The 12,428-nt window shown below is 44.4% G+C and overlaps 1 protein-coding gene across 7 annotated transcripts in view; it reads left to right on the forward strand.

Moving 5' to 3' along the window:
* The window catches only part of LOC146009370 (uncharacterized), a 116,293-nt gene that overhangs the window by 52,437 nt on the left and 51,428 nt on the right, over nucleotides 1–12,428 (forward strand). The gene's annotated exons all lie outside the window — the stretch shown is intronic.

Raw genomic sequence — 12,428 nt, forward strand, 5'->3', positions numbered from 1 at the left:
AGACCTCAAAAATACATTTTTCTAGTTTACAGAACAGAAGATTCTTCCTGAGGCGAGAAAGTACTTCTTTGACAATCTCTCAATGTTTCTGAAGACTATTGTCAAAAGTCACGATATCGTCGAGGTATACTACGACATGCTTGTAAAGAAGATCACAAAAGAGTTCATTCATATAGGATTGAAAAACCGCTGGCGCATTACTCAGGCCGAATGGCATGACGAGATATTCGTAATGTCCATCTCTGGTATTAAAAGCGGCCTTCCACTCGTCTCCTTCACGAATACGAATGAGGTTGTAAGCTCCTCGGAGATCTAATTTTGTAAAGATGGTAGCCCTTTTGATCCTGTCAAATAGTTCTGTGATGAGCGGCAATGGGTAACGATTTTTGATGGTGATTTCATTTAACCCTCGATAGTCGATGCAAGGCCGTAACCCTCTATCCTTTTTCTTGACGAAAAAGAAGCCGGCTCCAGCAGGCGAGGAAGAGGTGCGGATAAACCCTTTGGCTAGATTTTCTTGTATATATTCAGACATAGTCTGTGTTTCAGGCAAAGACAAAGGGTAGCTGCGACCTCGAGGAGGACTTTTCCCAGGCATTAGGTCGATTGAGCAGTCCCAAGGACGATGAAGAGGTAACTTGTCAGTAGTATTTTTGCAGAAAACATCAGAGAAATCTTGATATGGAGTAGGTAACCCTTTAGGGACTTAAAGAGAGACTTGACGAGTAGGTACCACGGACTTAAGCCATGACTTAGTGCAAGTGGCAACCCAGGCTTGGACCTGGGATGTTACCCAATTGATACTGGGATTATGGGCACATAACCAGGGGAGTGTCATGAACCTGACTTGGTTCACAGTTATTTTCTGAAGTTTCCATGCCTGTTTGTTTCCTAGCTGCTGCTGTTGCAGCGGCTCTGCATTCTCAGTGATTAAAACTCCAGTGAGGCTCCCTGAGTTCATCACCAGTCACATGATCCCAGGTAACTCAAGGCATACTTCCTGGTTCTGTCTGCTGCTGCAAGCTGCAGACAATCAAGCAATCACCTGGAGGAATATAAGCCAGCTTCCCAGAGTCCTCCTTGCCTTGAACAATTGCTTTACCTGCTCCAGAGTTCTCCTGTGTTCAGTGGAAGTTCCCAAGGCTCCGGGATATCCAGGTTCACCTGTGTCTCGATCTCCAGTGTTGCCTGGCTCTAACCATCTCCAGAAGACTCCTGCAATACCATCCCTGCAGTCGAGTAACAGGTGTCTCGCTGAGCACCTCTCTGGCTCTTAAGCCAGCTATCACCATCAGAGACTTATACCACCTTGTCCTGATCCTGTCGACAGTCCCCGTCAACACCTGGGTTGACTACCGGCTATTGTGCTCCATAGAGACTATTCCACCATTGTCCTATCCAGCCATTACACCTGTCTACATTCCTGTCGACATCCCAAGTCGTCACTCCCGCAATCCCCAGACTGTCCCCAGTCACCCTGGTCTACCAAGGCCGTTCCAGGGTCCAGCCTCTCGAGTCCCAGCCTGCATCCAGAGGACCAGGGCAGGGGGCCGTGACCTGCCTGTCAGACGCAGCTAAGTCCAAAGTTCCTTGCGGGACTCCCTGGTGAACACCGCTGGCAAGTTAGACTCCGCGCTCCTGTTCCTGGTCTCCGCCAACACTCTGGTTCGCTGTGCTCCTGTCCCCTCGTGTATGTCATACATCAAACCCCCGGCATTCCGTTACACAGCGCCCTCCACTGGTCCACCACGGTCACAGCCGGGAACACAACAAACCCCTGAGCTGACAGTTTGTTCAAGGCCCATGGACTCGGCTTAAGACCCAAGTGTGGGACCAGAGGTTCTCCAAAATGTTACCGCCCGAATTGAGACCCAAGAAACCATTCAACAACAGGTGATAAAATATCTTCAAGAGGTATCCAGTCGATTGGATACAATGAAACAGTCATTGTCAACTCATGTGTCGACTGTCCAAAATTTTTTATCACCCGCTTCTCATTCCAGTCTCCAATTGCCGGCACCAAGCAAATACGACGGTGATTCCAAGACCTGCAGGGGATTCATTAATCAGTGTCAAATTCAATTTGAACTGTTACCTCACAACTTCCCCACAGCTAGAATCAAGATTGCATATATTGTCTCATTGCTTTCCGGATCTGCCCTTGAGTGGGTATCACCGCTGTGAGAGAAGTCGGATCCTCTCCTTGCAGACTATGACAAGTTTATCCAGACTTTTCGCCGTATATTTGATAGACCAGGTCGCTCAGCCTCTGCTTCCACAGATATCCTTCGGGTAAAACAGGGATCTCGGCCCAAGGGGCAATATGTGGTCCACTTTCAGACTTTGCCATCCGAGTTACTGTGGAACAATGAAGCCTTAACAGCTGCGTTCTGGTTAGGAGTATCAGATCGCATCAAGGATGACCTGGCAAGCCGGGATCTTCCAGATCGGTTGGAAGATCTTATCTCCCAATGTGTCAAGATTGATTTACGCCTCCGTGAGAGGGGTCTTGAAAAACAAAAGAAGTTAATTCCCAGAGTTATTCCTGAATCACGTTCTGTGTCTCCTGACGGTGAAGAACCCATGCAAATTGGTAGAACACGCCTGACTCCTGACGAAAGTACCCGCAGGCAGCGCAATAAATTGTGTATATATTGTGCTGCTTCCAATCATTTCATTGATGCCTGTCCTGAGCGTTCGGGAAGACGCCAAAACCTGACCTGCAATGGAGAAGTTAGGTTAGGTCAACTTGTGAAATCTCCTCACGATAATGACTTTGTCCTTTCAGTGTCCCTCGAGACTCCAGCCGGACCCATAACCAGTTCTGCCCTAGCAGATTCCGGGTCAGCTGGAAACTTCATCTCTTATGACCTTGTCTCCAAGCTGAAAATTCCTCTGGTACCCATATCTCCGCATATCTCTTTTACAGCGATGGATGGCAGCAAGATTTCTGGCAGTGAGGTTCATTTCCGTACTGAACCTGTCCTTTTAAAAGTTGGTACTTTGCATCAAGAGTTAATAAAATTCCTTGTGATTCCCAAAGCATCCTATGACATCGTGCTGGGGCTTCCATGGCTCTGACTCCATAACCCCAGTATCAACTGGTCCACGTTACAGTTGGAACATTGGAGTCCATATTGTCATCAGCATTGTACTGTTCCGGCGCTGCCAACCTGTTCCACGAATGTCGCACCATTTCCTGGTCGGCCTGACAACTACAGAGACCTTATAGATGTGCAGGCTGTCGATACCCTGCCACCACATCGGGAGTGGGATTATTCCAATCAATTTGCTCCCAGGGAGGACTCCTCCTAAAGGCCGTACCTACCCGGTATCGGTCCCTAAGAATCAGGCCATGCCATCTTGTACTAGAAAGAATCTTCAAAAGAGATTCGTCCGACCTTCTAATTCTCCTGCTGGTATAGGTGTTTGCCCTGCGAAGAAAAAAGGTGGTCTCCGACCTTGTATTGATTCCAGAGGCGTAGAATCCCATCGCTCTCCAGTAAAAGAGGTTCCGCGTCAGCTCAGACAAAACAAGCCCTATGATAACATTATGTACTGTCCTGGTACTCAGAGTGTAAAGACTGATGCCCTATCTGGCTCCATGGAGGACGATTAACCCATTCCTGATCCCATCGCATTTGCTCCTACGCAAGTATCTCCTACACCTCCTTCTGGTAAGACATTTGTGCCCCCTGAGCTCCGCCAAAGACTGTTGTCAGGGGCTCATAAATCTTTGTTCTCCGGGCATCCCGGTGCCCAAAATACACTCAAGATTCTGCAACGCTCCGATGGGTGGCCACAGATCAGAGAAGACATCAAAGAATGTGTGGCATCCTGTCCAGAGTGTATACAGCATAAAATTCCTTTCCAGGGAGGTCCTATCCTCCACGACCATGTTTTTCTCCAGGAAGATATTCCAATAAATTCAGTTTCCGTCGATGATGGATGGTCCACCTGTTCCGAAGATGGAGACTGAGAAGATCTGTGAAAAACTCAGTTTGGGAGTTCTTTAGCTCTCCTACCAAGTTCATTGGGGTGTTCGGAGTCCACCCCTAAAGGGGGGGTACTGTCATGAGCCTGACTTGGTTCACAGTTATTTTCTGAGGTTTCCATGCCTGTTTGTTTCCTAGCTGCTGCTGTTGCAGCGGCTCTGCATTCTCAGTGATTAAAACTCATCATGTTCAGCACCAGTCACATGATCCCAGGTAACTCAAGGCATACTTCCTGGTTCTGTCTGCTGCTGCAAGCTGCAGACAATCAAGCAATCACCTGGAGGAATATAAGCCAGCTTCCCAGAGTCCTCCTTGCCTTGAACAATTGCTTTACCTGCTCCAGAGTTCTCCTGTGTTCAGTGGAAGTTCCCAAGGCTCCGGAATATCCAGGTTCTCCTGTGTCTCGATCTCCAGTGTTGCTCTCAGCTGCTTTATTTACCTGGCTCTTACCATCTCCAGAAGACTCCTGCAATACCATCCCTGCAGTCGAGTAACAGGTGTCTCGCTGAGCACCTCTCTGGCTCTTAAGCCAGCTATCACCATCAGAGACTTATACCACCTTGTCCTGATCCTGTTGACAGTCCCCGTCAACACCTGGGTTGACTACCGGCTATTGTGCTCCATAGAGACTATTCCACCATTGTCCTATCCAGCCAATACACCTGTCTACATTCCTGTCGACATCCCAAGTCGTCACTCCCGCAATCCCCAGACTGCCCCCAGTCACCCTGGTCTCCCAAGGCCGTTCCAGGGTCCAGCCTCTCGAGTCCCAGCTTGCATCCAGAAGACCAGGACAGGGGGCTGCGACCTGCCTGTCAGATGCAGCTAAGTCCAAAGTTCCTTGCGGGACTCCCTGGTGAACACCGCTGGCAGGTTAGACTCCACACCCCTGTTCCTGGTCTCCGCCAACCCTCTGGTTTGCTGTGCTCCTGTCCCCTCATGTATGTCATACATCAAACCCCCGGCATTCCGCTACACAGCGCCCTCCACTGGTCCACCACAGTCACAGCCGGGAACACAACAAACCCCTGAGCTGACAGGGAGACCCAATATAATTGGGTAGGAGGACTTAGGAATAACGAAGAACTGAATTTTTTCAGAATGTAAGAATCCGATTTGCAAAGTCAGTGGTTGTGTTTGAAGAGTGACAGTCTCACCTAGAATACAGCTACCGTCTACAGCAGTGAGGTAAACCGGGTGATGGAGAGGTATGGTAGGTAGATGCCAACGCTTGACAACATCGGTGGTGATGAAACTTTCTGCCGCTCCCGAATCTAGGAGAGCCGGCAATTGTCTGAACTGATGTTTGACTTGCAAAGACACTTGAAGAATACAGTCTTTATTGTTTGGAGAGGTAACAACAACGCCTAACCTGACCTCTCTCTTACAGGTTAGGTTCTGGCGTTTCCCGGTTTCTTGGGACAAGAATCAACAGCGTGGTAAGGATCGGCACAGTAGAGACAGAGACGTTCAGTGCGACGACGCTTATGTTCATCAGGAGTCAACTTGAAATGGTTAACCTGCATTGGTTCCTCCGCTGGTGGTGGTGGAGGTTTAGGAGTATTGACAGACGAACTAGTATTAGCTCGGTTTTTTTCTTGAGCCCTTTCTCTGAGCCTTAAATTAATTTTTTTGCAAAAGGATATCAAATCTTCGAGTCTAGAAGGTAAATCTCTTGCTGCAAGCTCATCCTTGATTTTGTCAGAGAGCCCATTCATGAAGGCCACAAGAAAGGCTTCCTCATTCCAGGCCAATTCGACTGCCAGAGTCTTGAATTGTATTAGATACTGACCTACTGTTCGAGGACCTTCACGTAGGCGAAGGATCTCGTTTGCAGCTGAGCTAAGTCGGCCTGGCTCATCGAAGATAATTTTGAAGGTGGAAATAAAATGAGGATAGTCCGCTAGGAGTGGATCCGCTTTTTCACATAATGGAGATTCCCAATTTAGAGCAGAACCTGACAGGAGGGATATTACGTATGCCACTTTGGTACGATCCGTAGGAAAGTATGAAGATTGAAGTTCGAAGTGAATTTCACATTGATTAATGAAGCCTCTTTTGGATTGCCATACAATTTAGTTGGAGTAGGAAATTGGAGATGAGCTGTGTTAGCTGTCGTTGGAGATATGGGTCTAGGCGGTTACGCTGGTGTGGCTGCTGACCCTTGGCCCTTTTGAAGTGTTACTTGAATCGTATCCAGTCTTTTTGACAGTTCTTGGAGGGCATGAATGACTTGCTCCTGTGCGACCTCCTGTTGATCCAGGCGGGCTGCTAGTTGTTGAACTGGAGCAGCTCCTGGCTCCTGTCCTGATGCTGGATCCATGGAGTCAGTACAAACGGTCACATTTTGTGAACTTGGTAAAGCACCAGCCGGAGTGTAACGGAGGCTGGGTGCTTTAATGTAGGGCTGTTGCATGAACGACAGACTTGAGTGAAGCAATTGAATAAAATTAAACCTTTTTTAATGAAGATACTGCGGTACAAAGATATGAATGATGGCACAATGAAATACTGTAGATATTGGTAGAATGAAAGAAAACAATAATAAATAATACTTATTGAAGAAGCTTGAAGATGATTGAGAGATTGGATGATTGGATGATTGAATGAAGAATTGGATGGTTGGATGATGATAAAGAAGGAATGGGAATAAGATGAAGTCCAGTTGGAATCTTGTGCTGAATGAGGTCGTAGCTGCCAGAACCAGGGATGCTGGCCACGGATATTAACCATCAGGAAGCTAGGAGGAAGATGACACCCTTTGGGGGGTTAACCTTGTCCTTGTTCTATATGGTGGCAGAGGATGTCCGTGGACGGATATGGTGAAGCAGTGGACGACCAGCTGGAAGATCAGGATAGACTTTCACCCAGAATACGAGGAGTCAGCCTGCAGCAGATACTGCAGGAATAGTCAGGGATGCACAATGATGCTAACGGGTGGACAACATTGTACTGACTGCCGGTCTGGCCCGGCTAGTCAGTATTTAAGGGTTGAGCTGCAGGATGATTGGCTGCGTGAGTGACATCACGATTGCCGGGTAGCATAGGCTGTAGAAACCAGGAAGATGGCTGCCGCCTGTTATGGCGACAGAAACCAGCTGGCGGAGGATACTACGCGGAGGTGCTGCAGCTGGCGCTTCCCAGCCTGAGGCCTAGAATGACGCGGACACCATCATGGCGGATCGTGCCTCACGCTACCCGGAGCCAACACGCCAGGACACTGTACACCACAGCCGACACCCGGCAGATGGACATGAAGCCTGGGTGACAGAGTGACATAATGTACACAGTCGGCGTGGGCATCAGCAGCGGAGGTGAGCGCCAGGGCAGAGGGTATAGCGTCAGAGGTCTGTGGGACTGGAACAGCACAGGGAGCCAGGGTAGCTGCAATGGTGGTCGTGACACCACTAACTTAATGGTATTTTTTATATATATATATATATATATATATATATATATATTTATATATATATATATATATATATATATATATATATATTCCAGTCTATCTGATTACATTCAGTCAGGTATTTGCCTGGTCTGGGTGGTCTATCTCACTTCTGGCTACTTGGTATCCACTTATACTTCCTCTACAGCATTGCTACCTTTCAAATTTTACATATGCAACATTTCAGTTAATTGTTAGTACAATGACATTTTGAAACATAGTATCAATCTGGTCTGGTTTACACATGTTTCACAACTCGCTTCATCAGAACCGCCATCCGATTGCCTTATGGGACTCATATTTATTCACTATAGTCGGCCAATCGTTTTCCGGCATTCTGTCATCTGGTTTTATTGACCAATCAGTTTGGGCTCTGATCACCCTCACTAGTGAGGACGCTTCCGCCCTTCTGTCTGGCGTGCGACCCATGTGACCGGCGTGTCCGCGTCGTCGCCCGGTCACGTGACTTTGTTAGCCAATCACGGCTTGCTTCTGCCGCATCACGGAAGTGTGGGATTAATTCCCACAGCCCCAGAATCTGTATCATTAAATACATCCGTTTTTCTTTGACATTTTTAGATTATTTTGGTACTTTTAAAACATTAGTTTTTACAAGGTATTTAGAAATCGCATTTTGGTTATTGAGACCTATTGTCATGTTCATAGTATCTTCTTTGGTTCATGCTCAACTGATTAGGGATTGCTATAATGATCCATATTCCATCCTACTGCCCCTGCCCCTGCATGAGTTAATAATACTGCAATTATATTCTTTAATAGTGTATTACATTTTATAAGTGTTGCCTCAAAAAATGTCTCAATTCAATTTAGCCAAGGATCTGGAAAATAGAAAAGATAAGCTGAAGAGTGATATCGATTCAGTATTCACAGATAACTTTGACAAAATGGATCTTACATCTACAATCTGGTCAGATGACCTATTCTCACTAAAGAGAGCTCTGATGAAACAGAGTAAAACTCTGTAGAAAAGAACAACTTTTGAGAATTATCTAAAACACAACCTAATTCCAAGGGGCTTAAGGCCAAGATTATTCCCAGCCTATGAGTTAGCCAACGATGACCTAAAAAAAAACTGGGAGGCAATTCTGCTACAATGTTCAAGGGAACTAATCAAAGTGCTGATCAAACACGACAAAATAATCTTCACAGAAATCTCACAAGAGATCTCTAAACTAGGAGACAAACTTTAGAGTGTCGAAACCCTAGGTGAATTCCAGACGAGGTATGATAAATATAAAAAAGAGATTGAAGAGGTAGAAAAAGAAATAATCAAGAGGAAAAGGAGGAAATTTCAGCGCAATATAACAGATTTTGCCTCAAACAAGGTATTTAGTTGGAATATCAAACCACAAGACAAACAACTCAAAATAATGACAACATCTCCAACTTTTCCACCTCAGAGGTAGAATCATCCGAGGGTGAAATGCCAAATGAACTATATCAAATAAAACATTTTTTAGGGTATGGCCGGCAAAACACCAGAGATCAAGGAGAATAGTTAGGAGGGGGCAAGAAAAGGAAGGAAGAAAAGAGAATCCCCAGATTGGAGGGAAGACCCAAAACAGTGGAGAAGATTCATAGAGTGATACCAACTAATACTACATTAGACTCCTTGAATATAATAAACCTGACACACAGAGTTTTGAACAATGAACAAGAGTCACTATTAAAAAGAGGACTATCATTCTCCCCGACTCAATCTTTTCAAAGATTTGAAACTGAAAAAGACCTAAACCTGTTTACCAGAAAAATCTTGCTAAAAAAATTCTTTGCCATACAATCACAACAAAGAGAAGCGGAAAAAGTCCTTCAATTAGCAGCAGGCTTAGGAAATGAAAATATCACCACCACGGGCCCTCCCCCCATAACCCCCATAACATACTCTGGGACATTAGAAGAAGATGAGGAAACAGCATTACAAATATTGGAAGAACTGAATACTGAAGATCACGACAACACGACAAGATCCCCCCGAACCATACGATCGATCTAAAATCAAAAATAAATCAACCTTCTTCCCAGACTCCAAAACCTGTCCGCAAGTACAAATCATCCAGAATCTAGCGTCACAAGACCTAGACAAATTACTAAACTTCAAAAACAAAAAAGAAGGGAACATAAACAGAAAAGAGAGAGAGGCACTGAAAGAGATGTCTGAATGGGAAGACACAATTATTAAACCTTCCGACAAAGGAGGAAATGTTGTCTTGTGGCCCCTAGACCTATACCTACAGGAGCTCAAACGTCAACTAACGGATGTAGAATATTATAAAAAAAACTAACATTTAATCCAAGTTCTTAATACACAGCGGAATATTCAGACATGATAAAGACAGCATTTTCAAAAAGGTCATAAGCAAAAACGATGACCACTACCTAAAAACAGAAAAACCTAAAACTCCAAAACTGTATCTATTACCAAAGGTACACACAAAATGATCTTAAACCACCAGGCAGGCCAATCCTGTCAGGCATGGGCAGCCTGACAGAAAAACTAAGCATTTTTGTAGACCAGTTCCTATGCCAACATGTTACAGCCTTGCCCTCACATCTCAGAGACACGATGGATGTCCTGAAAAAACTGGTAAATTCAACAGTCCCAGAAGGCACTTGGCTAGTAATGTGTGATATAGAGAGCCTCTACACAAGTATCAACCATGAGAAGGGCATTGCAGCCACCAAATATTTCCTGAATATGAACCAAAATCAATGAATTTCTGCTCGAGTCTCTGAAGTTCATTTTAACAAAAAATTTTTTACGTGTGATGGCTCCCACTACCTCCAGGTAAGAGGTACAGCAATGGGGACCTCCTGTGCCCCCACATATACTAACCTCTCCCTGGGGTGGTGGGAAAGGGAAATTATCTTCCAAGAACAACATGAGAACTATACAGATAACATTATAATATACTTACATTATATTGATGATATTCTGATTCTCTGGGAAGGATCCATACAAGACCTGGACAATTTAATTATCAAATTGAACTGCAATAACCTAAATCTGAGATTGACATGAGAAGCCAGTCGCAAGAAAATAAACTTTCTGCACCTAACCATCGAAATAGATGAGGAAGGAAACATCATAACAGATATATACCGAAAAGAAACATCAACCAATAGTATATTACATGCAACGAGTTCACACTTGCTGAGCACCATTAAAGCGATCCCAAAAGGGGAATTTATACGCATAAAAAGGAATTGTTCTGATCCTGAAACCTTCCAAAAGAGACAGAAAGAACTCAAAAATAGGTTTACAGAAAGAGGCTACAGTAACAGATTAGTCAAAAAATCGATAAACGCAGTCAACAACATCCCACGGGAATCATTACTCTCTCCCAAAAAACTGGGAGAAACGGAAGAACCCATCAGATACATTGGAATGTACAATGAGAATTGGTCAGAAATCGGAAACATCTTGCAGAGACACTGGTCAGTACTTCAGACCGACAAAGATCTTAAAGAAATTCTTCCAAACCAAGTACAGATGAGTTGGCGGAGATCCAAAAGCATCCAGGATTATTTGGTACATAGCCACCTCACAATCAAAACTAATAGACAAGGCAGTAAATGTAAGGCCTGACATTACATGAAAACCACTAAAGGCTATACAGACAAATTCAGAAAAAAATGGACCATATCTGAGCACATAACGTGCACAAGCATAGGAGTGGTTTATCACCTTCGCTGTCTATGTGGAAAATCCTATGTGGGGAAAACCAGTAGAGCATTAAAAGTCCATGTCCTGGAGCACATAGGCTCCATAAGAAATGCCATCAATGACCAAAAGAAATTTAAAACACTGACACCAGTGGCCAAACATTTCCTCAGATTTCACAACAGTAGCTCGAAAGACCTGGGAGTATTTGGAATGATACATGTGAAACTGGGGATCAGAGGAGGAGATCTAAACCAAGAACTTAAAACTGAAACAAAAATGATCTCTTTAATGGATTGTCTAACCCCAAAAGGACTAAACGAGAACAACATCTACATACCCTATCTATAGATCCAACAATTCACCTATCTGAAGAGGCAGCGACTCCTCCTGTTCCAAATGAGGAAATGAATACCCCATATCAACTCCACTCCCAGATCTAAGATCTCAGTCACCTCCAAGTAGAAAATACTCTAAAAACTATAAAGGAAAGATTAAAAAAAACAGGAATATTGAAGAATAACAACCCAAACTTACCTGTATACAAGATCAACTACACAATATAGAGACATAATGGGAGGGAGCAAGAACTCAGGACCCAGAAAGATGATGACCCAGAAGAGATGTCACAAATAGCGGATACCTAGAAAAAGAAAAGAGAAAAAGACACAAACATCATCAATAATATATATCCACAAAACGGACAAACCAAAATATGAGGTTTACATATAAACCAAGGGGATTGCCAACAATAAAGGACAGTATAATCTAGTGCTATAATCAATAACTATCAATAAGAGCAACCATAGTCCACAATAACATTCTGATGATACTAAAATTGTCACCAAACCTGAGACCACACCAGTCATCTCTCAACATCAAGAGTAAACCAGCCCCCCCCCCCCCCCCTAAAAAGCCCCCCGTAAGGTTAATAAACCACCAAATGAACAAACAGATACCCCAAGCCAAGAATGAGCTCACAGCGCAAACCTAGATCTATAAGGACCACAACTAGGGTCCCACCCTCACACCATTGAAAATCACATTCCCTCCAGGTTAATAAAGTCACCAGATATATAATAAATTCCCAAATAGATACCCCAACAAAACACCCTAACCCATCAAAAACACAGACACACAGGGAAAATAACATGAGTCCTACATCCACATCACATATAACCATTGGGGACCTAATCCCCATCCTCGACAGTTGTCACTATCACAATATTTTAAATAATCACACATCACCTATCTCCATCATATATACCTAGCACAGTCATTTTATTCCTCTCAGTTATTACCC

This window comes from Crinia signifera, chromosome 6 (assembly GCF_055691185.1).
Source record: "Crinia signifera chromosome 6, ASM5569118v1, whole genome shotgun sequence".
Lineage (NCBI taxonomy): Eukaryota > Metazoa > Chordata > Amphibia > Anura > Myobatrachidae > Crinia > Crinia signifera.